At 39.2% G+C, this 27,540-nt stretch overlaps 1 pseudogene; it reads left to right on the top strand.

The window, feature by feature from the left end:
- The first annotated feature begins 23,645 nt into the window (after positions 1-23,645).
- Positions 23,646-25,098, top strand: LOC114095990 (elongation factor 1-gamma-like; annotated as a pseudogene).
- The last annotated feature ends 2,442 nt before the right edge of the window (positions 25,099-27,540 follow it).

Genomic DNA, 27,540 nt, shown 5'->3' with positions numbered 1-27,540 from the left:
CCAAATTTAAAAAGTTTAGAGTAAAAAGCGTTATTTTAAGTTTATCTTTGGGGGATATATACCCCTTTCCAATTCCCTCTTTTTGCTTTAATAAGTATGTTTTAATAGTTTGATGAGCTCTTTCAACTATGCCTTGTCCCTGTGGATTGTATGGGATTCCTGTTATATGAGTAATGCCAAATGATGAGCAAAATTGTTTAAAACAGGTAGAAGTATAACCAGGACCATTATCTGTTTTTAACTGTTTAGGAACGCCCACAGTGGCAAAATTTTGTAAGCAATGAGCTATAACATCTTTAGTTTTTTCTCCGACATGAAGGGAGCCCATCAAAAATCCGGAAGAAGTATCAACTGTAACATGTAAATATTTTAATTTTCCAAATTCTGGTGAGTGTGTGACGTCCATCTGCCAAATATGATTAGGTATCAGTCCTCTAGGATTGACTCCAAGATTAACTTGTGGTAAAAAGGTCACACAATTTTGACATTGTTTTATTATATGTCTGGCTTGTTCCTTAGTTATTTTAAAACGCTTTTGTAAAGTATTAGCATTAACATGGAATCTTTTATGAAAATTTGTAGCTTCTTCTAGTGTAGAGAAAATATGCATGTCATGGTAGTTTTATCTGCTAAATCATTGCCCAAACTAAGGGCTCCAGGCAATCCTGTATGTGCCCTGATATGTCCTATAAAGAATGGATCTTTTCTGTCCCGGATTAGACTTTGTATAGTGGAAAACAAAGAGAAAACAGTAGAGGAAGGAGAAATCCTACCAGCATCTTCAAAGGATACTATAGCATTAACTATATACTTACTATCAGAAAATACATTAAATACAGAATCTTTAAACATCACAAAAGCTTGTAAAACTGCATTAAGCTCTACCTTTTGAGCTGATTGTTTGGGTACTAAAAATTTAAAAGTTTGATCAGGGGTAACTACTGCAGCTGTACCATTATTTGACCCATCAGTGAATATATTTGGAGCATTCATGATAGGGGTTTTTCTTGTCATTTTTGGAAAAACTACAGGATGCTTAGACCAAAAAGACAACAAAGGATTAGATGGTAAGTGATTATCAAATGTAACATTAGATTTACACATGATTATTGCCCAAGTATTTAACTCATTAGCTAACTCATCAATTTGATCCATAGTATATGGAGTAATAATTTTATTGGGAGAAATTCCAAACACTCCCTTCGCTGCTTATATCTTTGAGTATTAATTGTCCTACAGCCTCAGGATACCTAGTAAGAATAATATTAGGAGAATAAGATAAATGTATCCACAATAATGGACCTTCTTGCCAAAATACTCCTGTAGGAATATTTTTTGTTGGTAGTACAATAAATAATAAAGGCAAACTTATATCAATTCTATCCAAATGCATATTTTCCATATATGTTTCAATAATTTTTAATGCCTTTCTTGCTTTAGGAGTTAACATGTGGGGTGAATTTGGATCTGATGGACCTTTTAGAATATCAAATAAAGGTCCCAACTCTCCTGTTGGTATGCCTAGATAAGGCCTTATCCAATTTATGTTTCCCAATAACCTTTGAAAGTTGTTAAGTGATTTGAGTTGATCTACTCGTATTTGAATTTTTGGTGGACGGACCATGGTTGAGGATAATAGAACTCCTAAATAATTAATTGGAAAATTTAATTGTACTTTATCTATTGCTATCTCTAGATTATAATTTTTTAATAAGTTTGTAAGTGTGGCATAACATTCCAGCAATATGTTTTTATCTTTATGTGCTAATAATACATCATCCATATAGTGAAATATTTGTAGTTCAGGATTTTGATTTCTAAGTGGCTGGATTGCTTTGTTAACATAGATTTGACACATAGTTGGACTGTTAGCCATCCCTTGAGGGAGTACTTTCCATTCATATCTCTGATCAGGACCTTCATGATTTAATGCAGAGATAGTAAATGCAAAATGTGGACTATCCTCGGGATGAATTGGAATCAAAAAAAAAACAATCTTTAATATCTATAGCTAAAACATGCCAGGTTTTTGGCAAAGCAGACAATTGAGGAATTCCTGATTGAGCAGGTCCCATAATAACCATCTCATTATTAATGGCTCTTAAATCTTGCAATAATCTCCATTTACCAGATTTCTTTTTGATGACAAAAATGGGAGTATTATGGGGAGATACGGAAGGTTGTATATGTCCCTCCACTAATTGTTGTTTGACCAGATCATGGGCTACTTGTATCTTTTCTTTAGTCAGGGGCCACTGAGGAACCCACACTGGTCTTTCTGATTTCCAAGTAATTTTGATTGTCTCAGTGGCCCTTTCTGAAAATCCAACCCATGTCTGTCTGTTCCTTGATCTATTTGTATTGGTGCTGCTATACCTTGTTCTTGTTCTCCTAATCTTTTTTCTTTCCTAAAACCTTGTCTAGCCCTAGTAGTGGGCGCATTAGGATTGATGTTATTTGTTAAAGTCAAACCTAATTGATCTAGGACATCTCGTCCCCATAAATTTATAGGAAGATGATCCAATACATATGGCTGTATAGTTCCTTCACATCCTTCAGGATCCTTCCAATCTAATATCATTGCACTTCTATGGGGATTAGTCACCACTCCTAGGCCTCGAAGCGTTTGAGTGGCTTGTTGTAATGGCCAATGTTTTGGCCATTCTTGACGAGATATGATGCTAAGGTCAGCACCTGTGTCCAGTAGCCCATTAAACTCATGTCCTTGAATATTTAGTTTTAGCATTGGGCGAGAATCTAAATTTAAAGACAGCATAGCCCAATCTACACCTGTGGAGCCTAATCCCCTGGAACCTCTTTCTACACTACAACTAGAAAATTTATTATGTAGGCTGAGTATTATTAACAACTGTGCTATTCTATCTCCTGGTGAAATTACTGATATACCTCTTGGAGAACTAGCTATAATTTTTATTTCACCTACATAATCGGGATCAATTACCCCAGGACTTATCATAAGTCCTTTTAGTGTAGATGAACTACGTCCCAATAATAAGCCTACTGTTCCTTGGGGAAGAGGTCCTTTTACTCCTGTGGGAATGATTTGAACTCCCATCTCTGGAGTTAGTACTGCTCTGGCAGAGGCACAGATGTCCAACCCTGCGCTCCCTTGGGTTTGTCTGATGAGGGATTTATGGACAATGTGTCCTGGGCACTACCCTGATGGTGTTGCTGGGTTCCTCCACTGCCCCGTATATTTGTGATTGTGGGCCCCGGAGCATTGGGCCCCCCAGTCCGTTTTTTGGCAATGAAGCCTGATGCCTTTCTCCACGATATCGTGGGTAAATACCTGGTCCTTGTCCATTTTTTGATAAGGGAGTACCCTGTATGGTGGTTTGAGAACGGCATCAATTAGTCCAATGTCTCCCTCTACGGCATTGTGGCCAAATACCCGGTATTCTATTCCTTTGATACCTAGTTTTGTTAAACCCTCCTCCTAATGGGCAACTCCTTTTAAAATGTCCTGTTTGTTCACAATTGTAGCATGTTTTTGGCCTGGCATCTAAAGCCTGTTGTACTGCAGCTGCCAAGACTTGCCCTTGTTCATTAATGTCTCTACATAATTTAATATATGTGTTTAAATCTTCATGTCTCCATGGTCTAATGACCTCTCTGCAGCAACGATTTGCTTGGTCATAAGCCAGTTGTTTTATTAATGGCATTGCCTGTTTTGTATCCCCAAAAATTCTGGAAGCTGTTTGAATAAGCCTATCTACAAATTCAGCGTAAGTTTCATTAGTTCTCTGTATTACCTTAGATAGCTGATCTTGTAAATCTCCATGTCCTTGTAAAGTCTTCCATGCCCTAACTGCGTCTGCAGCAATTTGTGCATATATAGCAGGATCATATTCAATTTGTTGCCGTTGACCCTCATAAGGTCCTTTTCCTAACAACATATCTAGATTTCTTTGAGGGTAACCAGCTGCTGCATTTCGCCTAGCTGTCTCCGTGCAAAATTCCTCATTGGCAACCTTCCATAACAAATATTGTCCTCCATTTAGCACAGATTTACACATGCTAGCCCACATCTGCTGGCATCATGTCCAAGTTAGTAATGGACTCGACCATGCTTACCGTGAAGGGTGCTTGGGGACCATAGGTTGTTACAGCCTCCTTTAACTGCTGCACTGTTTTAAAATCTAAAGCACGGTGAATTTGCTGCCCTCCTACCTGTTCAAGTACAGGGCATGGTAATCTTTGAGGTCCTATCTCAGGATCCCATTTATCAACTACGGGGTTTTAGGGCCACTCAGCTGTCTCCATAGGTGGGGCTGTTAGTTGAATTACGCCCTCTGGTGATAAAACGGAGTTAGTAACAACCTCCTGTTGTGGCCTTTTTTCCTAATAACCCCTTTTCCTTTAAATTTTCTTCCTCTGTCTGACTAGCTCGAGAGACCTTCTCTTTTGCTTGATCTAAAATTTGTTTCTCCATGGTCTGAACCTCTAACAATTTACTTAACACCTTTTTGGTTTGTTTTTTACTAATTTCTAATCTACTATAAAGATAACACAACCCAATAAGATAACACAAAACAAAACCGAAACTGAATGAAACAAAAACGGAATAAAAAATTGTTGTATCAATTTTCTCTTCCTCAGGGCCGACAAACTTCAAACCTTTAGCCAACCATTTTTCCCAGTTTGCCTGAGAGATTTCTAGGGATAGGCAGCTTGAAATAAAAACAAAATAAATCAAAACAAGAACACATTGTTTTTGGAAATGGTCACCCATTCTCTCGCCTTCCCTCAGGGGCGAGCAATTTCACTTACCTCTAAGCTTTAGACGTTCCCCGTCCAAGCCACCAATTGCCGCAGTCTAGCTGGGCACAAAATCACCAGCCACTCACAGCCTTGTAGATTCAAACAGCAATTCTTTATTCCCGAACTCACACCGGCACTCTACAAGCATGTTCTGGGGCAAAATCCACACTTCCACTGGGCTCTGCATCCCAAAATACTCTCTGAATCCCACGAGAACTCAACGGGAACTCAAGGAGCGGGCAGGCGCTTGAGGCAGCAGGATACGCCCTATTCCCAGCAGGGTCCACCTTAAACTTGGAACCGCCCTAAACCCAAGGAGCGGGATACTCCCTATTCCCAGCAGGATACACCCTAAACCTGGACCCACCCTAATCCAGCAGGATCCTCCCTAAACCCGGATCCACCCTGGTCCTTGAGCAGGGTCACCTTACTCAAACATTCATGCAGTGTCACTGCAAATGACCTGGGTCCAAAGGCAAGCCCATTTCCACAATGGAGAGTCCTTCCTCTAAGCAACATGTAGGCTGACAAAGAAATTGCCATGCGTCATTCCTACTTGGCAATGGCTCTCAGCATGCTCACTATGACCTCATGTGGTAAAAGGAGCAAGGGAGCACCTGGCGCCCCTTTTATAAAGGCAGGGACCCATTTGCAAGTGTTTCACCATCCTGCCTCTCAAAGGCCCCACTCCTAATACCATCACCTGGGGGATTAGGTTTCAATATGTTCATTTTAGAGGGACACAGGGTTCAGCTTATAGTACCCTACTACATATATTATGCAGATTATTCTGTCACTAAAAGGTTTAAATATTTGCCAGGTGATTAGCTATGGGAGATCTTAGACACCAAAGAGCATTGGTAATAATAGGTTGCTAGGTTTGCCATTTCTCTGCAAATAGTGATCTTTACAGCCTTCTGCTTGGTTACCTGTGTCCAGAGAGGTGGGAAGTGGCCTTGACCTTCTCTAGAAGAATGGCTTTGCATGTCAACCACTTATAATTGTAATGAAGCACTTAGTACCCTGTTTCCCTGTCTGAAACACCAAGGTTTAAGCTTCTTCCTTGGTAAATGTGAATCATTATTTACCTTGTGTGACTGGAAGAGCTCTAATTCATTTCCTGTGGTACTAAGCTTGTTTCTTTTTAATAATTACATCCAATTCTCCCTTTCAGAAATGTATGTTGAATTTTTATGTTGTACTCCCTATCATTAAACAAGGATCTGTTCTGATGGGCAGCATCCCAGCTTTGAATGCTTCCGTTGGTCATCTGTGTCCAGTAGCAAAATGGAAGGAACCTTGCCCCCAGGATCACACAGCTAAATGTGACTATCAGGTCTTGAGCTGATTTTTAAGCAGAGGTTAAACCACAGCCCTCTTTCCAGGGGCATTATATGTCACTCCTACCATGATTCATCACTGTTCAAGGAAAATGCACAGAAGCTTTGTCCTCAAGCTTCAGGGTCAAGGGCTTTGGGTTTCCCTTTGTCTCCCACCCACTTAGACAAGTCTCACACTGCTCTTGTCCCCCCCCAAGAAAAAAGCAAAAGTGGGTTCTTTTAAGAGTTGGAATTCCTGCAGAGACATGTGCCATCTAGATTTAAAGCATAGCTTCTCTTTTCCTAATAGCTATAATAACAAAATAATGGTGAAATGGTTTGGGTGCACAATTTCCCAGCTTATTATCACCACCCCTGAAGGACACCGTGCCTCTGGTCTGACCTAGAGTCACTTAGGAACCCAAGTTGCTCCTGAAAGTAGCTGGAGGCATCGGGAGGTGGGGCTCAACCAGCTCCTGGTCTCCAGCCATCACACATGGGCGGCTTTGATCCATAGCAGGGCTAGGAAGGCCTCTGAGTGCAAAGGGATTGCATAAAAACAATTTCTTTCCTGCCCTGAGACCCTGGCATTCGTAGAGTCATTGCTACTTTTCCGCCCTTGCTCCTCTTTTTATTTACATGTGGGGAAAAAAAAAAAAAAAACAATTAGAAGTTGGTTGACCTTCCGGATCAGGGACGAGGACACAGTGGAAGCAGTACTGAATTTAATTTAATGTTCTGTAACAAACAAGGGGGAAAGATATAGAGATACTGATTTTTGAGAGAAATGTTAATTATCTAAAGCTTAATTACAGATAACATCATGAGAAGAATACATAAAAGGCTTGAAATGCAGCCAAAGCATTTCCCTAAGAACATTAAAAAATGATTGTTGTTTACAATTCACAAATGGCACAGGCATAAAGCTGAGATGGGAAAAACAGAGGCAAGTTTGAAGTAAGAGCAAGAGTTGCTATTTTAAAACCAGTTCAGCAGAGCAGTGATAGGATTTGGAGCAGGTTCATGTTGTCAGAGTAAATGAGATTCTGCACGTTTTCCCTTTAAAATAAAAATTAGCAGATTTCTGGCAAGCACATTGACATAAAATTCTAGGAGACAACACAACCCAAATAAAAATAAATAATTTATGAGGTCTTAGAGTGGGAATTACAAACAAAATAGAACTCACAGACATTTATCTCCATGTAAGTACAATAGAAATAAAGGAAAGACAACATTTTTATGTTCCTGTCACTTCATTACTGAATCCAGCGATAGGAAAATCTAGCTTTTCACTCAAACTTAATTTTCATTCTGTGCTGCAAAGAATGGCTTACATTTATCTAGTCTATTCCTTCGAAAGTTTTTTTTGTCTTTTTTTTTTTTTTTACAAGTGATGTCTATTAATGTCCCATTACCTCTAAAGGTGAGTTTTGAAATAATGGGTTGTAGCACTTTGGAAAGAAGTTTGCTTTTAAGGAAGTTTGAGAAAATAAGTACCATGTGGTTCTAATTAGCCTGAAACCAATGAGATAGATGTTCTTGGGAAGGACAGAAGTTCTTGGGTTCAGGGCTTTGGGGTACAAGCCAGAGCTCCCCGTCCTGGCCAGTTGGGTTCCCGTGGTGTTATATTAGATGATACAGGACAGGGGCATAGGGTGCTTGGGAAAATAGTGTTGCATTCAGAGATCTCAACAGATCAGAATAATGAAGATATGAGATGTGTGTGTGTGTGGGAGGGGATTTGTGTGTCTATCTTTGGATGATTAGCAGGAGAGAACAGCATTTACAAAGGGGAAGGATGGTGAGACTCTTGGGAAGATTAATTCACATATTTACCGAGATGATGATTAGAGAAGCAATGATAATAATTTTCTGAGTTTAGGCATGATAAATGTTGAATGAATGAGAGAGATCCGAGGGGTGTATTGATAAGAGCTATTGAAGAGGGGCTCTATCCTGTTCCTTTGTATAGTTTTGCCCTTCCCTTTTTAAAAATCGAGGTTAAATTCATCTCCCATAAAATTAACCATTTAAAGATGAACAATTCAATGGCTTTTATAGTGTTGTGCGGTCGCCCCCTCTAGCTAGTTCGAAAATATTGTCATCCTTCCAAAATACAGCCTCATACACCTTAAGGAGGGGCTCCCCATGCCCTTCCTCTCCAGCCCTACAACCACCAGTCCTCTTTCTGCTTTGTTGATTTGTCTATTCTGGATATTTTATATAAATGGGATCATACAATATGTGAATTTTTGTGTCTAGCTTCTCAGCTTAGCATTCTATTTTCAAAGTTTATACTTTTATTGATACATGTAGCATGTATCAATATTTTCTTCTTTTTATGGCTGAGTAATGTTCCATTTTATTTATATACCATTATTTTTCTTGTCTACCACTTTTTGGATGGGCATTTAGGTTTTTCCATTTGGCTATTGTGAATAGTGAAACTAAACTTTCAAGACTGTGTTAATAAATGCCATTCGAGGTTAGGGTTGCAGAATCAAATGGGGGCGGAAATAAAGGCATTTAAACCATTTTTTCTAATGAACAGGGTCTTTAATTTAGAAGGTTTTCTGCCTTAAAAAAAAGGGGGCGGGTAGAATCCCTTATATCACTTGAATCTTGAAATAGACTCTATGTGGGTAGAATACTATGCTTGGGGGAGGGGCAGGGGAGCAGGTGGCAGACTAGACTTCAGTGACTGTCACAGGAATCTTCACAAGGAGGCTTCATTCAGCAGAATCACTGCACTCGCCTTCATCAGGGGTCCCAGTGACCAAAGCCCTCACAAAACTGTCCCAACAATGCTGCTGCTATCACAGGAGTGGGGAAGAGCCCTTGCCCCACCCCTGCCATAGCCCCCACCAAAATCCCAAGAGAGGTTGATTCTTCCCATTTTTGCAGATTCATCTTGAGGATCCAGGGCTTCCTGAAGCCCAGTCCTCAGACTCCCCCATCCCCCCCCCCCCCGCCCCCGGCCCCTCTTCTCAGTGAACCAGCAGGGCCCTAGGAGAACTCAGAGAAGTCTTCCTGGAGGAAACTTCTGTTTCTCCTGGGCATCTCCACAGGGTGAGGCCACCCACTGCTTTTATTAACTTATCATTTTTTTCTAGGGTGGACCTAGAACAATTGTATATATTTGTGGGGTGTAATATGCTGTTCCTACGCACAGATGCACCTTGGAAGAGCTGAATCTGTCTAATTAGCATATCCATCATCTCATGGACTTATCATTTCTTTGCTTCCATTTATTATTTGTTTGTTTGTTTGTTTGTTTATTTTTGGTACTGGGATTTAACCTAGGGGCACTTAACATCTGAGCCACATTCTCAGCACTCCCCGCCTTTTATTTTTTGAGACAGGGTCTCACTAAGTTGCTTAGAGCCTTACTAATTTACTGAGGTTGGCCTTGAATTTGTGATCCTCCTACTTCAACTTTCCCACTCACTGGGATTACAGGTATGCACCATGGAGCCCCACTCTCCATTTATTTTTAATGGAGAGTTCATCCAAGTTTTTCCAAAGCCACCATCTCAGACCCCACATAGGGTTCCCAGCAGCCTGCCCTAGTGCCTGCACTCCATCAGCAGGTACGTGGAACTGACTGCCAGTTTCCAGTTCCCACCAGACTAGCTCTCATGGCTTCAGAGTCTTTGCATATTGTGAAACCATTTCCAGTGTGCTACAGATAAAATTTTTAGTCTAATTTCATATATATCCATTTTTTTCTATGGTGAAAAAAAAATTTTATTGAAGAAAAGCTAAATTTTATTTTGTTTTTGGTACCAAGATGGAACTCCAGCAATGCTTTAGCACCAAACCACATCTTTAGTCCTTTTTCTTTTTGAGACAGGGTCTAAGTTTCTGAGGCTGATCTCAAACTTGAGATCCTCCTGCCTCAGCCTCCCAAGTGGCTGGGATTATGAGAGTGCACCTGCACCTAGTGAAGGAAAGCTAAATGATAGGAAGATCAACATCTCTGTATCTTAAGCAACACCCTCCGATTTTAGCATAAACACCTAAATTTAAAATAAGTTAAGAATTTATATAAATTATTAAAAATAAATTTTAAGTGAAATAAAAAATTTAAAATTTTAAAGTAGATTTCAGAGGAAGGCATTGACCCCTGGAGTAGGACAGCTGCTGACAAAATCTGATGGACCTGGACCTGGGTACCCCTCCTGAAATCTAGCTACAGCTGCTCTTTAGTGTTGAGGTTTATTTCCTCCCGTGGGGAGGGAAAAAAATTCCCCTGAGCTTGATTCTGAAGCACAGGTTGGATGCCGGTGACTTGGTTGTAACCTGAGAGCAGACACGTGGGCCAATCACTTAGCAGCTCTTTCTCTTACAGTGTCTCCTTGGCAAGTGATTACTGAGTGTGTCACAGTCTTTGGGGGTTGGTGACTAGTCACTCTGTACCTTTGATTTTCCCAGGCAATTATAAACCATTGAGTTTTGGGTTTTGTTTACTTGGAAGGTTTTCCAGTATATAACAGAAGCGAGTCACAGAGGGCTGGAATGACTTGCTCCTGATACAGGCACAGAGGCAGGAACTAACTGGGATTTATCATGTAAATATGACCATTTGCAAATGCTAAAAAGCAGAAGCCATTTTTCATCAATTCCAAAATCAGACTGCTTTTGTCAAGAAATTGTCACCTACGCCTGAGTTAGAATTACCTAGAAAAGTGAACCATCAGGCTCCCACTTTCTGATTCAGAGTTGTAAAAAAGCTGGGGATGGATCCCTCTGACCCAGCGCTTTGGAGGTCACGTAACTGAAACATACAGTGTTACTTACTTTGTGAAAATTGCTGATGTGTCTTCTAGAAAAAAATGAATGAACCTGCATGGATTACTCAGAAAAGGCAGCACTGCAGGTTGTGCTTGTCTGTAATCTGGAAATTGATTCAGATTAAACCCTGGTGACAGCACAACATTGTTTCAAATGTGGAAATAAAAGAAGACCAAATGAGAACAGGCCAAAGCTATGTAAATATCTCGGAGCTTGTGATAGCCAGGGAATCAGCTATACCACTTAGCAGAGACTGAGAGGCAGGTGGGATGGGACAGGTTTCAGGTATGTCCTGATTGGAGGGTATTGGCCTGGGGAAGCTGGAGACACTAACTAGAATTTTGGGAACGTCCTGAGTACTGTAGTTTGAATAAATGTTCCTCACAGGCCTGTGTGTTAAAAGCTCGGTCACTATGGCACTATCAGGAGCTGATCAAAACTTCAAGAGGTCTCTGGAGCATAGAGGGAGGAAGTTAGGTCATTCCAGGTGTGGCCTCAAATGGAATATTGAGAACCTGGTCCCTTCTTGTCTCTCTTTGCTTCTGAGCTTCCTTGAGGTAAGCAGCTTCCTCTGCCACATGCTCCCACCATGATGTACTGCTTTGGCACAGGCCCCAAAGCAAAAGGTCAACCACCATGGACTGAATCTTGAGCCATGACTTTTCTTAAGTTGATTTATCTCAAGTATTTTGTTACAGTAAAGGAAAGCTGTCTAATACACCATGTGATTAGCTAGGAATATGCATCAGGCTTTCTCTAATTGTCCTAAATAGAATGTAAGGATGGAAATAAGGGAAATTGTCAGCTCTTTAAATTGTGGACACATAGGGTTGATTGTTAGAGAGGTTATTGTTTGGATTTCTGGATTTTTGGTAGAGAAAATGGTCTTGCTTTCCACAAGATTGACTTCTAGATAGCAAACTACCTTCCTGAGCTGGTTATTGTAGATAACATGTTGATTTCCTGGGCTCATTGCTACAGATCATGGTGCAGAGCTCTATTTTTATATGTGACCTGGCCACTGTCCATTTTGTCTATTTGTCATTCAGTCTCTTGCCATCAAACTGAGCTGACAAGTGCTCACTTACTTTTCTGAGGGGCACCCACACCCAGGACTTATGTGCATGTTCAGCCTTTCCAGTGACTGGGAGCAGGTTCTGCCACAGCTGGTCCCACGGAAGGTGTCTCCACTGGTGTCTGGGTGAGATTATAAACAGGGACTTCCTCACTCACAAGCTGAGCTGTAACTTCACTGCTCAGCCTGGCCCAGGCCACCAAGCCTAAGCCCCATAAGTACCTTTGACATAAGTGGCTTAGACTTCTTCACAGAATTCTACTTGGTGACATGTATTGACTTCTTACTGTATACCAGACATCGTCACGAATATTTAAATAGATTTTCCCAATGACTCTTCACCATAAAACTATGACATTGATACAATTATTTCCAACTCATAGATGATGGAACTGAGGCTAGGAAAGATTAAATAATGTGTCACATGACCAAGTCACATGACTAAGCAGTGGTCGGTCTGGAATTTGAACCCACGTGACTTTAATCATCTACATTGAACTACTCTGCTACCGTGAGAGGAAAAAGGAGGGAAAATGTACCTGTTTACATACCAAGCACCTGAGGGACAAGCTCGTCTGACAGTGCTTGGCTTAAGTAAGTAAAGGAGGTTGTGGAAGCTCCCTGAGGTCTCCAAGGGGGCAGGGGGCAGTGATCACCACTCAGAACTCTGAGCGCGTCCTGTGGGCCAGAAATAATTCCTGCCTTCAGAGGTTTTATTGGCTCGCAGGGGAGCCCTAAGTGGCATACAGGAGAACTATTATTGAAAAATTAAGTGTTATTCTTTGTATGTATCATCAGTGAGTCAGGAATTAAGACACTAGAACGATAAAGGCAGAAAGAGGAGGATATTTAACGAGAAGGGAAAGGCCTAACCTGAGTTTGAAAGGGTAAGTGAATAGGCATGGCTGGAGATGAAGAATATTCCAGAAAGGGAAGCATGGTAAGGTCCTGTGGCTACCCTGAGTGACTCAAGGGCCTAAGAACAAGGGGGAGTGTGTGACCATAAGGAGGGCCTGGCTGGGGATCATGACCTCAAGGACCTTGAAAGCCAAAAGAAACTGAAAATTAATACTTACCGATGTTTTCATTAGAATGTAATAAAAATCATGATTCAAGATCATTAATAATCTTTCGGTGGTCTAAAAAGGGATTAATAGGGAGAGACATGAGACCCAAAACCCATCTAGGATGCTGCTAGAGTAATAGAGGTGGTGACACTCTGCATGGGGCCAAAGGAGATGATGAAGGCCACAGGCCTAGAAAGAAAAAAATGTCTGTTTTTTCTTGGATTAAAAAAAAAAAAAAAAAAGCCTGATTTAAACTGCCTCTGCGGTTTGCAGCCAGAGAAATGAGAGAAGGTAGATGTTGAAGGACACTGGATAGTTAAAAATGATGAATTTAGGAGTAGAAAACATACTGTCAAGGTCCTTCCAAGGGAGGTGCATCTGATAATGGCAAGATATATCTAGGACAGGCATTGCACAAAAATAAAGTTCCATTATCTATCTCTTTTTAATTGATTGTTTAAGTGAAACAAATCATAGTTATTGGACTATGTGTTTCCTAATAATATCTGGTTTACATTCATACAAATAGTTCATATAGAAATGAACTTCCCTCTTTCAAGGTTGGAACTACCCATGCAAAACTATCTGTGCATAATTTTTAATGTTTTAACTATAGTTCTGAAAGCCATTTGTGAGGTGGAGATGATTTTTATAGTGATCCACAATGCTTGACAAACTCAGAACTGTTTTTGAAAATTTTAGAGAAGATGAAAATCATATTTTAGAAAATCATTGAGTAACATGGAGAAATTTAGTGACATAGTAAATGAAAGTTAATGTTAAAAGGATGTCCTCTATGACGCCAACTTAAAATAAATAATTATATCAATAGCTGGAGGAAAGACTAAGGTGGGATCAACAAGCAAAGTGATGTCAGTACATCAACAATGACTGTCTCTGAATGGGGAGGTCGAGGGGGACTTACATTTTCTTTTCTATATTTTCTTCATGACCAAACATACAGGAATCACATCTGATTCTCTTTATGAGAAATAAATTTTAACATAACCAAGATAAATCTTTAGATTTGGTATGAGGACAAAGAACAAAATATTCCATACAGAACAGGTCAGAGTCCCCACTGTGTAACACCTGAGTGTCCCACAAGTTTTCTTTTAACTATAGCAGTAGTTACCACCACAATTATTTGGAAACCGTGGCCTTAGGAGTTTCTCACCTTCCTAGAAATTTCATGAAGCTTTAATTTTTTTCTAAGTTTCTTCCTAATCCAAAATCAGCTTCTCTGCTGACATGAAAAGTGTCATTTCGGAATAAAAAACAAAAACTTATTTCACTTTTAGAAAATTAGACTTGGGCCTGGGGTTGCGGCTCAGTGGTAGTGTGCTTGCCTGGCCTGTGTAGGGCACCAGGTTCAATCCTCAGCACCACATAAAAAATAAATAAATAAAATGAGGGTATTGTGTCCATCTACAACTAAAAAAGTAAAATAAAATATAATTGGGCTTGTCAAATTTTTGGCCAAACCTTTGGGGTTAGTCAGAAACTTCATTCAATCCATATGTGAACAGACCCAACTCTGCTTTTCCCCTGGGGCTCACTGTCAGAAGCGTTCTGTCTCCACCCCGCCAACCCTGGTGTGGTACACCACACCCCCTCACCAGAGACCTTCCACCTTCCCCTTCCTCATGCCTCCTTTTTTAAATTTTTAAAATGGAAAAAAAAATTGTAGATGTTGTGGATCAGACAAGTGCTAACCTGAGACTCACTATTCTCAAGATGCATTTTAAAAAGACTAATAGCATGAAATCATTTGGAAAATCAAAACAGTAGAAATGTCTACATTTAACTTATTTTAGTCCTTCTCTTATAAAATCAATTTGTATTTAGTAGAGCCCTTTAAGAATTTTTTTTTTACTTTACTCAAAGCTGACAATAAGATAGAGATTATATTATCCAATGTTAAATTTATAGCATTGAGCATTTATATTATGAATTATTAAGTACAATACTAATAGGATCTGATTCTCTTGCCAGCATTTGATAAAAGTATGATGTGGTAGAATGTTTTTCAAAGAGGCTCCTGTTAACTCGCAGTAGTTTCAAAGGACAGCTCATTGCTAGTGGCACCAAACTGTCCCTTTTAAGTGGCCCCATAGATAAAAATTATGTTTATGCTTAAATGTTCCATTTCTTTAGTTAGTATTCATAGAATGGACACGATTGTGTTGTCTGCATTTTATGCCATGAGCATTTTCCAGTTTGCTAACATGTTTTTTTCATTTAGTTTTTGTATTTAACAAAGGAGTATCTGTAGGTAGTTTCCACAGATCAATAGTACTGTAAGCTTGATAAAGAAAACCAAGTATTTGCTACCCTTGTCTTTCCTCATCTTAATTTCCTACTCTTCAGAGAACCACATTCACCTCTTTTGGGTATTTACTCACATATGGGAACATAATATGTTTAACTGGATATATATTTATTAATTATAGGCATTATTTACTGACTTAGTTAGGACCCAATCTCATCCTCACACACACTGCTTCTTGTAAAATTTCCAATGAAATTTCATTAGTTTTTACTTATAATAATATTATATTGTCACATGCTATAATTAGGTAAGTAATATTTACAGTTAAAGCATGTCATTTAATATAATTTTATTTCTGTTCAAATGGCTTTGTTTTCCCTGGAGTTAATAATTGCATTGGTCTCTTAACTTTGCATGTTTATTTGCTTAATTTCCTTTGTACTATCACTAATTCAGTCCTAACTTTTCCAAAAAGAACTGCAAAAATTCTTCCTAATGTGGTCAGATCATCAGATAATCAAATAGCTTCCACATTTTTCTCTGGAAGCATTTCTTCTTTAATTACTTACTCTTTAATCTGAATCTACAAACAATGTTCATTCTGGAAGTTATCATTGTGATCACTCTGGGAATTTCCTTGTCTCTCCTTTGCCAAAGTTCTGTTTCCCAGATCCCCTATCTTTCTCTTCCTTGATTTACTCTCTCACTTTGATGGAGCACATTCTCCAGTAGCTTTCTAAGACTGGTTACATAGGTGGTGAATTTTTTATCACTTTTTTCCATTGAAGTATGATTTTTTTTATAATAACACTTAACCGATATTAGATTCTCAATAACAAATCACTTTCTCTAAGGGTCATTGAAGTCCCTACTCTATTTTTTCAAGTTTTGTAGTGATACTGTTTTTCAAGGCCATTCTGAGGCTCAGTTCCTTGTATATGATGTATCTTCTCTCTTCTCTTCTAAAGTTCCAGGAAGTGCTCTCTAAGACTTAAAACTTTACAATGATATGCTTTGGTGTGGTTCTTTTTAAATTTACTGTGTTGTATAACTTGTAGACCCTTTTAATCTGAAGGTTCCTATTCTTCATAAATTCTTGGAATTTTTCATAGATGATTATTTATGAGATAAATTCCTTCTCTCTCCTTTATCTGGCTTTTTGAAAGCCCTGTTAGTTAGATACAAATTTGATGTATAGTACCATAATTTTCTTATCTCTTCTTCCCTATTTCTCATCTCTTTAGCTTTTTATCTTTTTTTATTTTCTGGAAGATATACTACATCTTGTCTTCCAACTTTTCTATCAAAGTGTTTTTAAAATTTATTAATAGTTCTTCAGTTTCTTTTTTAATCCCTAAGAGTGCTTCTCTTTCTCTTTCTTTCTTTCTTTCTTTCCTTCTTTCTTTCTTATTGAAACATTTATTTGAAAAAAGAGAAGTAATAATAGTGGTTTTTAGCTCGTGGCATATACAATATCCTCTTGGATAGGGAAAGTACACTCCCAGCCCTTGGCAGTAGGACAAGGTCTTTGACAACCATCCAGCCTTACTGGGTTTTGTTTATCTTGGTGCCCCCTCTATTGATGTAGGAAAGTTGGCCATGGGGTGAACTACCCTCTGGGAATGCAGTTCCGTAGCAGTTCAAGTCAGTATAGGTGTGTCGGTTACAACTGCACTCAGCTAATACTTGGCTAACAGTGGCTTAAACAAACATGAATATTTTTTCCAGATAATTTTTCATTTTTTGAAATTAATAAATTCATTAACAATGGTGATTAAAATACCACTCAAAGTCAATTTAAACGAACTAGATTCTAAGAGGTTTTTTTTTTTTTTCTATTTACTCCTTTATTCTTTCTTTCCTCTTCTTTATTCATTTATTTTTTAATGGATGCTCTTCTAACGTCATGAGGATTCATGGCAGATGTTCTGGAATCTTTTTCTGTTCCCTGAATTAATCTATTTCCTTGCAGTTTCATCTTATGTTCTGGGTTTTTCTCATAAACCCCATAATCCTTGCCAGAATAAAGTATGAGAATTCTGATCAGAAGCTTTTTGAGGACAAATAAATCTCAGATCTGGCCAGAAGAACTGGGCATTGCTTAGAAGACCCCACATCTTAATCAGGTTCCCTCACGTAGCCTCCTCTTTTGCTGATCGGTAACCAGAGAAAATTCATATCTCAGGATGAATTTTCCAGAAGGGTCTTCCTGGAAGACATAACCCAGGTAACAGTGTTCTGAGAAACAACCAGGGCCTCTGGGATTCACCCTCTCCACTACCTCAGCTTCTGCTGGGAGGTGAAGGGGAGGTGCCTGGCTTCACAAGCTGGAGGCCCGACTACAGCTTCTACAAAAACATTTAATTTTACCTCCAATTACCTCTAGCGAGTACCTGTTTCTGGGGTTCTGGGGTGCAAAACAGTTTCAATTGGACCTCCTCTGAAAGCCTTCAGCTTCAGCTTCTATGGTCCAGCATCTCTTATGTATATTCTCAATCTTTCTTAGCCCTGTGTACTTACAGCATTTTTATTACCTTTTTGGAGAGATTTAGACAGGGAGCAAGAATAAACACATATGTTAACCTAGTATAACTTCACTAAGTTCCTCCCTCTCTTGAGTTTATACTATTTATTTTCTACACCAGAATATCCTCGGGTTGCCTTCCATGTCAGACTTGTGTTCTGAGACAGATGAAGGAATATTCTCCGGAATAAAGAGATCCAGAGTCAAGAAATGGTGCATACCACCCATATGCCTCTTGCTACTTTCTTTTGTGGCATCTGAGATAGTACGGTCTTAATTCTGATTTAAAATTTTTCCCATTGCACTTATTATGTATCCCCAGCTATACTTTAAGCCTCCATGAAGTTGTGTACCATGCCACCTGTGTTTTCTATCATGTTTACTGTATCATATATTAACCTCTATTTAGATATCTGTCACTCCTGAATAGAATGTAAGCCCCATGGGCAGGGACTGTTTCTTATTCATCTTCGTATCCTCCGTGTCCCCAGCACCTGACAGACTAGTTAACATCACAGGGATCACAAAAGGTCCACTGGTGCATGAGTCAGTGAAGGACAGGCTTTCATACAGCCCATAATCCCTTTTGCACCTCATACCTAGGGAGAGTCCAGAAAGCATAATCGCATATTCCCATAGGCGTATTTATGTGCTCCCAAGTGAAAATAATTTTATACTGAGAATTCTTCATACATGATTGGACAGAGACAGGGGTAGTGACTTAGGGAAAGGTCATAACTTCTCCTTGTCCCCCCTCCCCTGTGAAAATGCCTGTCCCCAAGGACTATGTGCCTGGTCACTCAGACAGACACCCTGCAGTCCCCCTGACAGAGCTAGATGGTCTTTGTACCACTATGAAGGAGAGGAAGCATGTTTCTGGTTGTCCTAAAACTAAGAATGTATTTTTCCAAGCAAATAATTTTATAAATGGTGGTAATTTGTAGTAGAAATAGTATTATTACTAAAATATTTCAGGTTCAATATGAGTTAAATTGATTTTAGGGGTTACTCTTGGAAACCAATTATCATTTCTTAAGTTGTTTCTGTGTGAAAATGTATTTTAAGTTCCAAGTGACTAAATTGTATATAAATTCTGGAATATTTCTCATTCATATGATAGGCTGATTGTATTGTATTTATAGTCCATTTGGGGCCATAAGAACAAAAGGAAAATCAAATCAACTGGATAATACCACTACTGGGAGCAACAAATCTAAAGTAACAAAATAGTCTATAATATGGAATATCACATCAGAATAAAAATGAACATATTTTACAGTTTGTGATATTTGTGGGCTGGCCTGGTGTCTACAAGAAAGAATGTCTTATGAAATTGTATTGTATAGATCTAATGAGATTATGTTTGATTCTTTCCTAGGGCCTGAAATAGTATAACTTAGTTATAAGTCTAGAAAAATGATTAATTTTTCTGTGCTATACACCACCATTAAAGCGGTCTGAATAATTACTCAATGCATTTAAAAACAATCTTTTGAAGCTTTATGAGTGGATTGAGATTGGATTAGTGGTGGAAAATAGGAGCTAATTAATTAAAGTTTTCTTTGAATTTTCTTTTTATTTTGAATATACTAATATTCAACTCAACGTTTCAAAGAAAAATGAAGGTAGAATTTGGGACAGTCAGAATTGTGGGGAAACAAATACATACCACAAGGGGGCGCAATGGAGTCTTTGTTTTGTTCTGTTTTTATGTAGGAAAGAGGGTTATTGGTTTTCAAAATCAGTGTAGGAACAGAAGAAAAAGAAAACAAAAGCAGAGGAGTGTGCTATAGGAATAAAGTCTACAAAGAGAAATTTCTCCTAACATTAAAACCAACTTTCCAAAGGATATAACAATTTTATCTCAATTAAGCAGCCTCAGTATTTTTTACTTCACGCCCATAGATTAAAAAAATATATGCGTATAAATACACACACAGAATGAATATTATTTATTTTGACAAAGACTCTAAAAATTCTTTTTAAGGCTATCATGAGATTATTAATGATAATCCTTTAAAATTTCAACAAATTTAGTTAATGATATTCTACATATATATTAAGGTATAATTGACAAAAATTACATATATTTGTGGTCATTCATATGATTTTTTGATATAAGTATATGTTGTTAAAGCTGTCAGAGCCACAAATTGATTTAATAGTTTATTTGAGCCAAACACTGTGCTAGGTACAAACTTTAGACTAAGGCTACATGGTTTAACACATTCTCCCCTAATCTGTTACTGCTGACGTACAAAAACTTGAATGATCTTCCAAATCAGTCATCTGCAATTATCAGTATTTGTCTTACTTAATACATTGTTTCCTAAGTAGTCCTAATACAGGACTTAATTTATATTGTATCTGCACTTTTAATTGAAAGAGATTTTGTGGTCTTCCTTTTTTTTAAGCTAGTTTGTTACCCAATTTACAAGTAAGGTAAACTTGATTAATGTTATTTAATAAATGAAGAAGAAAGACTAAAACACTGGATACTAATCAAGTATCTCTTTAAAAGTAAATGATAGATTTAAAAATATAAAAAGACTGTGACTCCCAGGATACTATAGAAGCACAGAAATTCACAGCAGCTTGTCGCTGGTGGTAGTCATTAATATTTTTTCTTGGCAGCTCTAAGAATGCATTACTTACCATATTGGTTCTCAATCAGGGAAAAAAATTTTAAAGGATGCCCATAGACCACTATCTCATCTGGGGCTGATGTTTTCAAGTGTGGAACACAAAAACATTCAGCAGGGAATGTCCCCATCTTCCAAGCGGAGGTGGGAGCTGAGTCAGCTCCTGTCCCTGACCTTCGTGTGACCTCACACATCACCTTCCCCTCTCAGAAAACCCGTTTCTTCATTATTCATCTGCTTTGTCCCCGAGGTAAGGGTCAATTAAAAGATGAGGTTACCCGTGGGTAAGCACTTTGTAACGTGGGAGGGCATTTTGTTCCTTTTCATTATCATCACTGTCTTGACTCATTTCCTCTGGAGCCTTGGAAGGCGGGCGTCTGTGCAAGCCATGCACCCTACCAAGGGAGTTTCCCCTGGCTCACTTCCTGTCTGTGCCCTGGGTAACTCTGTGCACATCCTGTCTGGAAGGACAGACGTGGGTCTGTCAGGTGCCAAGCTCGGGGACCATCAGGCTCAAGTGGCTGCTTTTTTCTCTGCCCATCACTGATGCTGGGCAGAACGAGGTCATCATCGCTGATCATTCTTAGGAGCAGTGTCAGCTGCAGGTTATCTTGGTGCTGCCGCTTTGACGTTCGGATACATTCAGACCCTCGCCTTTCACCCATAGTTTTGATTATCACCTTGAATCAGGGAGATGAGAGAGAAGGAGGGAAAAGAGGCCTTACGAGAGGCTCTGGCAACAGCATATTCTCATCAAGGGTGTCCAGCTTTGCTGGGCTACCACTGACCGTCCCTCAGACTGATGAGTTCTGGAGAAGGTATTTGCTCTGAAGTGTGTCAGTAAAACATGGTAATTATTTTTCTTCAATGGAAAAAGGCAGTAAGTAGCACATGCTCACTCACCAGCATTAGAGCTTTTGCGCCTTGATCACAACAATAGATTGGGGCTGATTTCCTATTCTCAGGCAATCAGTGAAGGGAGGAGAGCGAGCCATTAGCAGGGGGTCCCAGTTGACCTTCAGCTAAATTATAGTTCCTTTCCCCCTCCTGCCTTTCCTCTAACAGAAGGGGGAGGGGGGAGAGTAGCTCTCTGCTAAAAAATAAAATAAAATAAAAAGGGAAAGGAAAAAGAAAGGAAACAGGTGCATGGCTAGAATGTCTAGCAAGGGGATATAATTGAAGGCAACAATAGCATTCTAAATCTGACAGCTGCTTTGGTTGTCCCACCCCTTTGTGTTCGTGAGTAGGAAAATAACTTGTTTGAGATATTCGTGTCAGAGATAAAATCAACAAATATTTGTAGGACTATAAATATATTGAATGTGACTTGCAACAGATAAAGTTTTTATTTTTTAATGTTTAAAAATCCCCAAATGTTAAGTGCAAAGATGCAGTCTAGTTAGGTATGGCATCCTAACATAGATCCTGGCAGTACCTTTGCCAAATAAAGCCCTGAGACCAAATGGCCATCAGCAGATTTCAAATACATATTTTTGACTCTTGCTGTGTCAAAGATGTGCTATCCAAAGAGAAGATGTAAATCAGAAATATCGAAAACCCAATTCAATGTCATCCCAAATAAATACCTCTCTGGTTGTGCAAATGAGTACCAGTAAGTACAGTTTCAAACTTCAATAAAAGTACATTACTTTCCAATGACTGGTGTTGAAAATAAAGCAGCTGACAACTAGAGCCATTCGGGGAGATTGGATATTCCCTTGTTATAACTTTTGGAGCATTTTATGTCACTTGGGGAAACCTTAGAAATGTTTTTCGGTGGTGCTCCAGAAGATGAATTTCTCTTAATAGCCTACCTCATTGTTATTACACATGAGTTCAGCATGAGTAGTCATGGAGGTTCTATAACTGCTAATAGCACTGGGTGCTAATGGTACTAGAGTTGCTCAGGTTAACATAAAAGCAGCTAGGTGAAGGCGTGGGACTAGCTGCAATTAATCTCAAGTAGAATCCAAAAAAGACAGAAGCCATAAACATCAACAAATGGCATTCTCCAGTTTATTCAAAGGAAGACAAATTGAGAATATTGTTTTATTAATTACAATATTTTTAACCGCAGTAGGGGGAATCCCCATGTAGTAAAGTGCTTGATGTCAGTCAACTTAGAATGTCTACCTTGTGATGCATTTTTCATATGATGATTATCTCAATGAACTTTCTAAATTTATTGCTAATGGTTGAACTCAAGCTATAGATAAAAGCAACCAATATTCAATACATTTTCATTAAAGGCACCATTTTTGTCTATATACAATGTTTGTTACATATAAATGTACATACATATGCTTGAGATATGAAATTTATGTGTATGGTCAAGTTATAAAGCAGAATAACTTTTGCACAGCAAAGGAAATAATCACAAGTTGAATAGACAGCCTACAGAATGAAAGAGAATCTTGGTAAATGAATCACCCAACAAAGGATTAATATCCAGAATATGTAAGGTACTCAGACAAATCAACAACACAAAAACCAAATAATTAGATTTTAAAATAGGCAAATTACCTGAATGAACACATTTCAAAAGCAAACGTACAAATGCCCCACAGATATATGAAAAAATACTCAGTATCACTAAGCATCGGGGAGGTGAAAATCAAAATCATGACGAGATAGCACCTCACCCCAGTTAGAATGGCTATCCTCAAAAAGACAAAAAATAAATTCTGAAAAAGATGTGAAAGGGACTGTCATGCACTGTTGGGGAGAATGTAAATCAACGTAGCTGTTGTAGAAGACAGTATGGAGGTTCCTCAAAAAAGAAAAAAAAATAGAACTACTATATAAACCAGCAATCCTACTACTGGGTATATTCAAAGGAAATAAATCAGTATGATGAAAAGATATCTGCACTTAAATGTTTATTGTACCATTATTCACACAGTCAAGATATGGAATCAACCCAGGTATCATTTGACAGATGAATGGATTAAAAAAAAGTGTGGCATATATAGACAATGGAATGTTATTCAGCCAGTTAAAAGAATGAGGTTCTGTCATATACAGCAACATTGCCAGAAACCATTAAGTAAGTTAAGTCACACACAGAAGAAAATATATAATATGTTCTCACTTATTATGTGTGGAAACTAAAAAGTTGGTCTCAGAATTAAAAAATAGAGTAGTGGAAGAGGAGAGATAGAGGGAAGATGGTTCTTGGGTGTGGGCATGCAGCTTCAGAGGAGGAAAAACTTGTAATGTTTTATACCATAGTAGGTTAACTATTGGGCACCAGAATTAATCGTATATCTCAAAGTAGGTAGTAGAGGGGATTACAAAAATAAATGATAAATGTTTGAGGGGATGGATATATCAAATACCCTAATCTGATCATTACACATCGTGTACATGTATTGAAATGTCACTGTGTACCCCAGAAATACATTTAACTAGTCTGTGTGTATTAAATATATATGTATATATGAACACAAAAAGAAACCCAGAAATCTGTTATTCATCCTAAGAAAAACAACATCACAGCATTGAGAGCCCCACCCTCGTTCTCTGCAGAATCACCATGGCGACTGGGACCCTGGACACATATCAGGATATGTGGCTCAAGTCCACGTGCTCTCCACACCACCCACTTCCACTTTGGCTCATCCAACTGCACCCTTGAATTTCTCCACAAACTTCCTGCCGGCAGGTTTCTGGCATTTGAGGTGGTGATGGAGAGCCATGCCAGGCCTAGCAAGAGAGCCAGGAGGAGCTGCAGAGCAGGGCTCAGGGGCAGCAGCCCTGTGGTGTGGTGGGTGAGACCGTCCTGAGTGCTCCCTGCCTGGAGCTTCAGGCATCGCCACACGCAGGGCACCGAGCATGCAAAGGGGGAGGCACATTCTGGGGCTTCCAGGTGCTCACTTGAGACTCATGACGACTTTTCTGGTGACACTGGTTGACATCACAGTTGTTTGCACCCTGTTGTGACACTCTAAACGGGTCTTCAAGCCTTCTTTCTGCCAGGCTTTCCCAATACCAGCCATCTGTTCCTCACCTGCATCAACTAGCCCCAGTTCAGGGCTGTCTTAGGGGAGATGAAATGCGTGAGAAGATGACGAAGAAGTTTGCAGACAGTTGACCTCAAAAGGACCGCCTATGGAAGGGGAAGACTTCCTGGGAAGAGAAGCAGAAGCCTCAGGCCAGGCAGAAAGAGCAGGATAAGGCAGATGTGCCAGTTCCTGAAGAGGAGATGGTAAAATCGGAGTGGCCACTGGTTCTGAGCCCAAGGCCAGGGTGCCCTTCCCTTACCTGCCTAAAGGCACCTGTGTGTTGGATGAACCTAAGCTCAGGTACTCCGACAAGGGCACTGCCATAGTTTGGGGAGCACTGTGGTAAGGACGGCTGGCCTGCTTCCTGAGAGCTCACCCAGACCTTCATGAGGGGCAACCTCGTGGCTGGGATGTTTCAGTGATCGGACAGACTGAGGCACAACACCTCTGCCACCAGCCTCTAGCGAACAAGCAACAGCAGCTTCATTTCTGGAGTCCAAATCTTCCGAGGCCATCAGCTTGCCTTTCTGCTGAGTCCAGATTGACAGGTGAACATGAGACATATACAAGGCGGAAACTGGACCCTGGCCGAGAGGAGGCTCAGGTGCAGGTGTGAGAGTCCTCTGGTTGGGGCTGGGTGGGGGTTGCTTCCAGAACATGGGCATAGCTTCAACCAGGGCAAGACCTTCAAGTGAGCATCTCCCCATTCCTAGCTGCCTGCACCTACCTGCCCTTCAGAGAGCTGGAGTCATTAAAGGAAAGGAAACATTGAAAAAAGAAAGGAAACATCAATAGAACACTACCAGTTCTACTGAGGTCACCCGAAAGTGTCTTTTCTCTCTCTCTCTCTCTCTCTCTCTCTCTCTCTCTCTCTCTCTCTCTTTCTTTTTCAACACTGGGGATTGAGCCCAGGGCCTTGCACATGAAATTCTCTACCGTGAAGCTCATTTCCAGCCTCCAGCTGTTTACATTTTATTTTGAGGCAGTATCTCACTAAGGTCACCTAGGCTGACCTTGTATTTACAGGGCTCCCTCTCATTCTCCCAAGCATCTGAGATTACAGGCAGGCCCCACACCACCAGCTCTTCTCCTTTCTTATCACTCCACTCAGCTAATTGTGATTCTTATTGCTTTTGGTGAGTGTGTGTTTGTGTGTACAAGCCCTCATGCATGCTTTTAAAGACTCCATCCACTTTATCAATCATTTTATCATTTCCTTAATGGTTTTTCATGCACACCCATACACACACCCACTCATCCCTAAACAATATACTGTTTGATTTTATACTTTTTTAAATTACAGTATCCTGTATGTTTTTTTTAAATTTTTTATTTGTTTTAATTAGTTATACCTGACAGTAGAATGTATTTATGTACTTTGATGTGTATCATACATAGATGGGATATAATTTCTCATTTTTCTAAGTATACATGTTGCAGAATTATTTTGGTCATGCAGTCACATATAAACATACAATAATAATGTCTGTTTCATTCTACTATCTTTCCTATCCCCACATCCCCTCCCCTCCCCTCCCATCACTTCCCTCTATGTAATCTAAGGTAAGCTATTCTTCCCTAGTGCCCCCAGCCTTATTGTGAATTAGTATCCGCATATTAGAGAAAACATTTGGCCTTTGGTTTTGTGGGATTGCCTTATTTCACTTAGCATGATATTCTCCAACTCCAACTATTTACTGGCAAATGTCATAATTTTATGTTTTTGTTTAGTTGAATTTAGTTGTTATTTTTATCTAGGTTACACAAACATATAAAGAGGCAAATGACACTCTAAATCTTTATATAAAAATATCCATTCCCACCCCAACACCCATGCCTAATTTTATGTTCCCTGGAGACAATTAAACTCTCTTAATGAAATTTTTTAAAACTCCCCTATATATCATTGCATAGCATGCTTATTTTGTTACTAATTGGCTTTTTCAGATTTGGAAAATACCTATTTTCTTCCAACTTTAAAATATGAAAATGTAACTCTATGATATGCACCCCTTCTCTCCACATACATGTGCTTTCTATCTCCCCAATCCCCCCAGTAGTCAGATCATATTGTGGTTAGACCATTAGTTGGAGCTTACATATTGGACTATGCGAACACCATTCACAGCCTAGCTAGGTGGTGTACTATGATTGCTTTTTTTTTCCTGTGCAATGTTGGATTTTTCCTAAAATTTATAGTAAACTTTTTTATTATTCCAGTTCCAAATATCAGTCCCAAATGTCCCCAGTCATATAAATCTCCTTTCAAAATGTTCTAATGTATCAGATTATCTATTATTTCCATCTCTCCTTGAAGTTCTCTAGCCTGTTCCAACAGGTGCATTAGGAATCTCTCTTCATGTTGTTCTAGGGAAGCCCTTTGGGTCTCTGTTGCTCAGGTCTCCCAATTCCTTAGTCCCAGATCTTTCCTTCTCTTGCTTTACACCCTTGTTTTTGTGGAGCACATGCACAAGTAGCTTTGTAAGAAAGGGTATAAATGAGGGCTGGGGATGTGGCTCTCAAGTGGTAGCGCACTCGCCTGGCATGCGTGCGGCCCGGTTCGATCCTCAGCACCACATACAAACAAAGATGTTGTGTCTGCTGAAAACTAAATAAATAAATAAATAAATTCTCTCTCTCTCTCTCTCTCTCTCTCTCTCTCTCTCTCTCTCTTTAAAAAAAAGAAAGGGTATAAATGATAAAAATTTTGATGCATGAACGTCTAACAGTGTGTTTATTGGCTTATTATAGAGTTCTATTTTGGAAATCAATTTCCCTGGGAGTTTTGGAAATATCTTCTATTTCCAATATTGATATTTAAAAGCCCAATGCCTAATCTTGGTATTTAAAAGCCCAATGCCTGTGTGTGTCTTAATTCTTTGTATTAAAACTTTCTCTCGGCAAGCTTGTAAAATCTTTTACAAATGATCTGAAATTTCATGACAATATGCCCTTCCAAAAAGGGCTGTTTTTATATTTCTCTGAGTATTGAGTGAGATTTTCAATCTGGAAAATCATGTTGTTCAGTTACAAAGAATTTTCCTTCAACTGTTTCATT

This window comes from Marmota flaviventris, chromosome 6 (assembly GCF_047511675.1).
Source record: "Marmota flaviventris isolate mMarFla1 chromosome 6, mMarFla1.hap1, whole genome shotgun sequence".
In the NCBI taxonomy this organism is placed as follows: domain Eukaryota; kingdom Metazoa; phylum Chordata; class Mammalia; order Rodentia; family Sciuridae; genus Marmota; species Marmota flaviventris.
The sequence above is the reverse complement of the archived record's forward strand: the minus strand, read 5'-3'. Positions and strand labels throughout refer to the sequence as shown.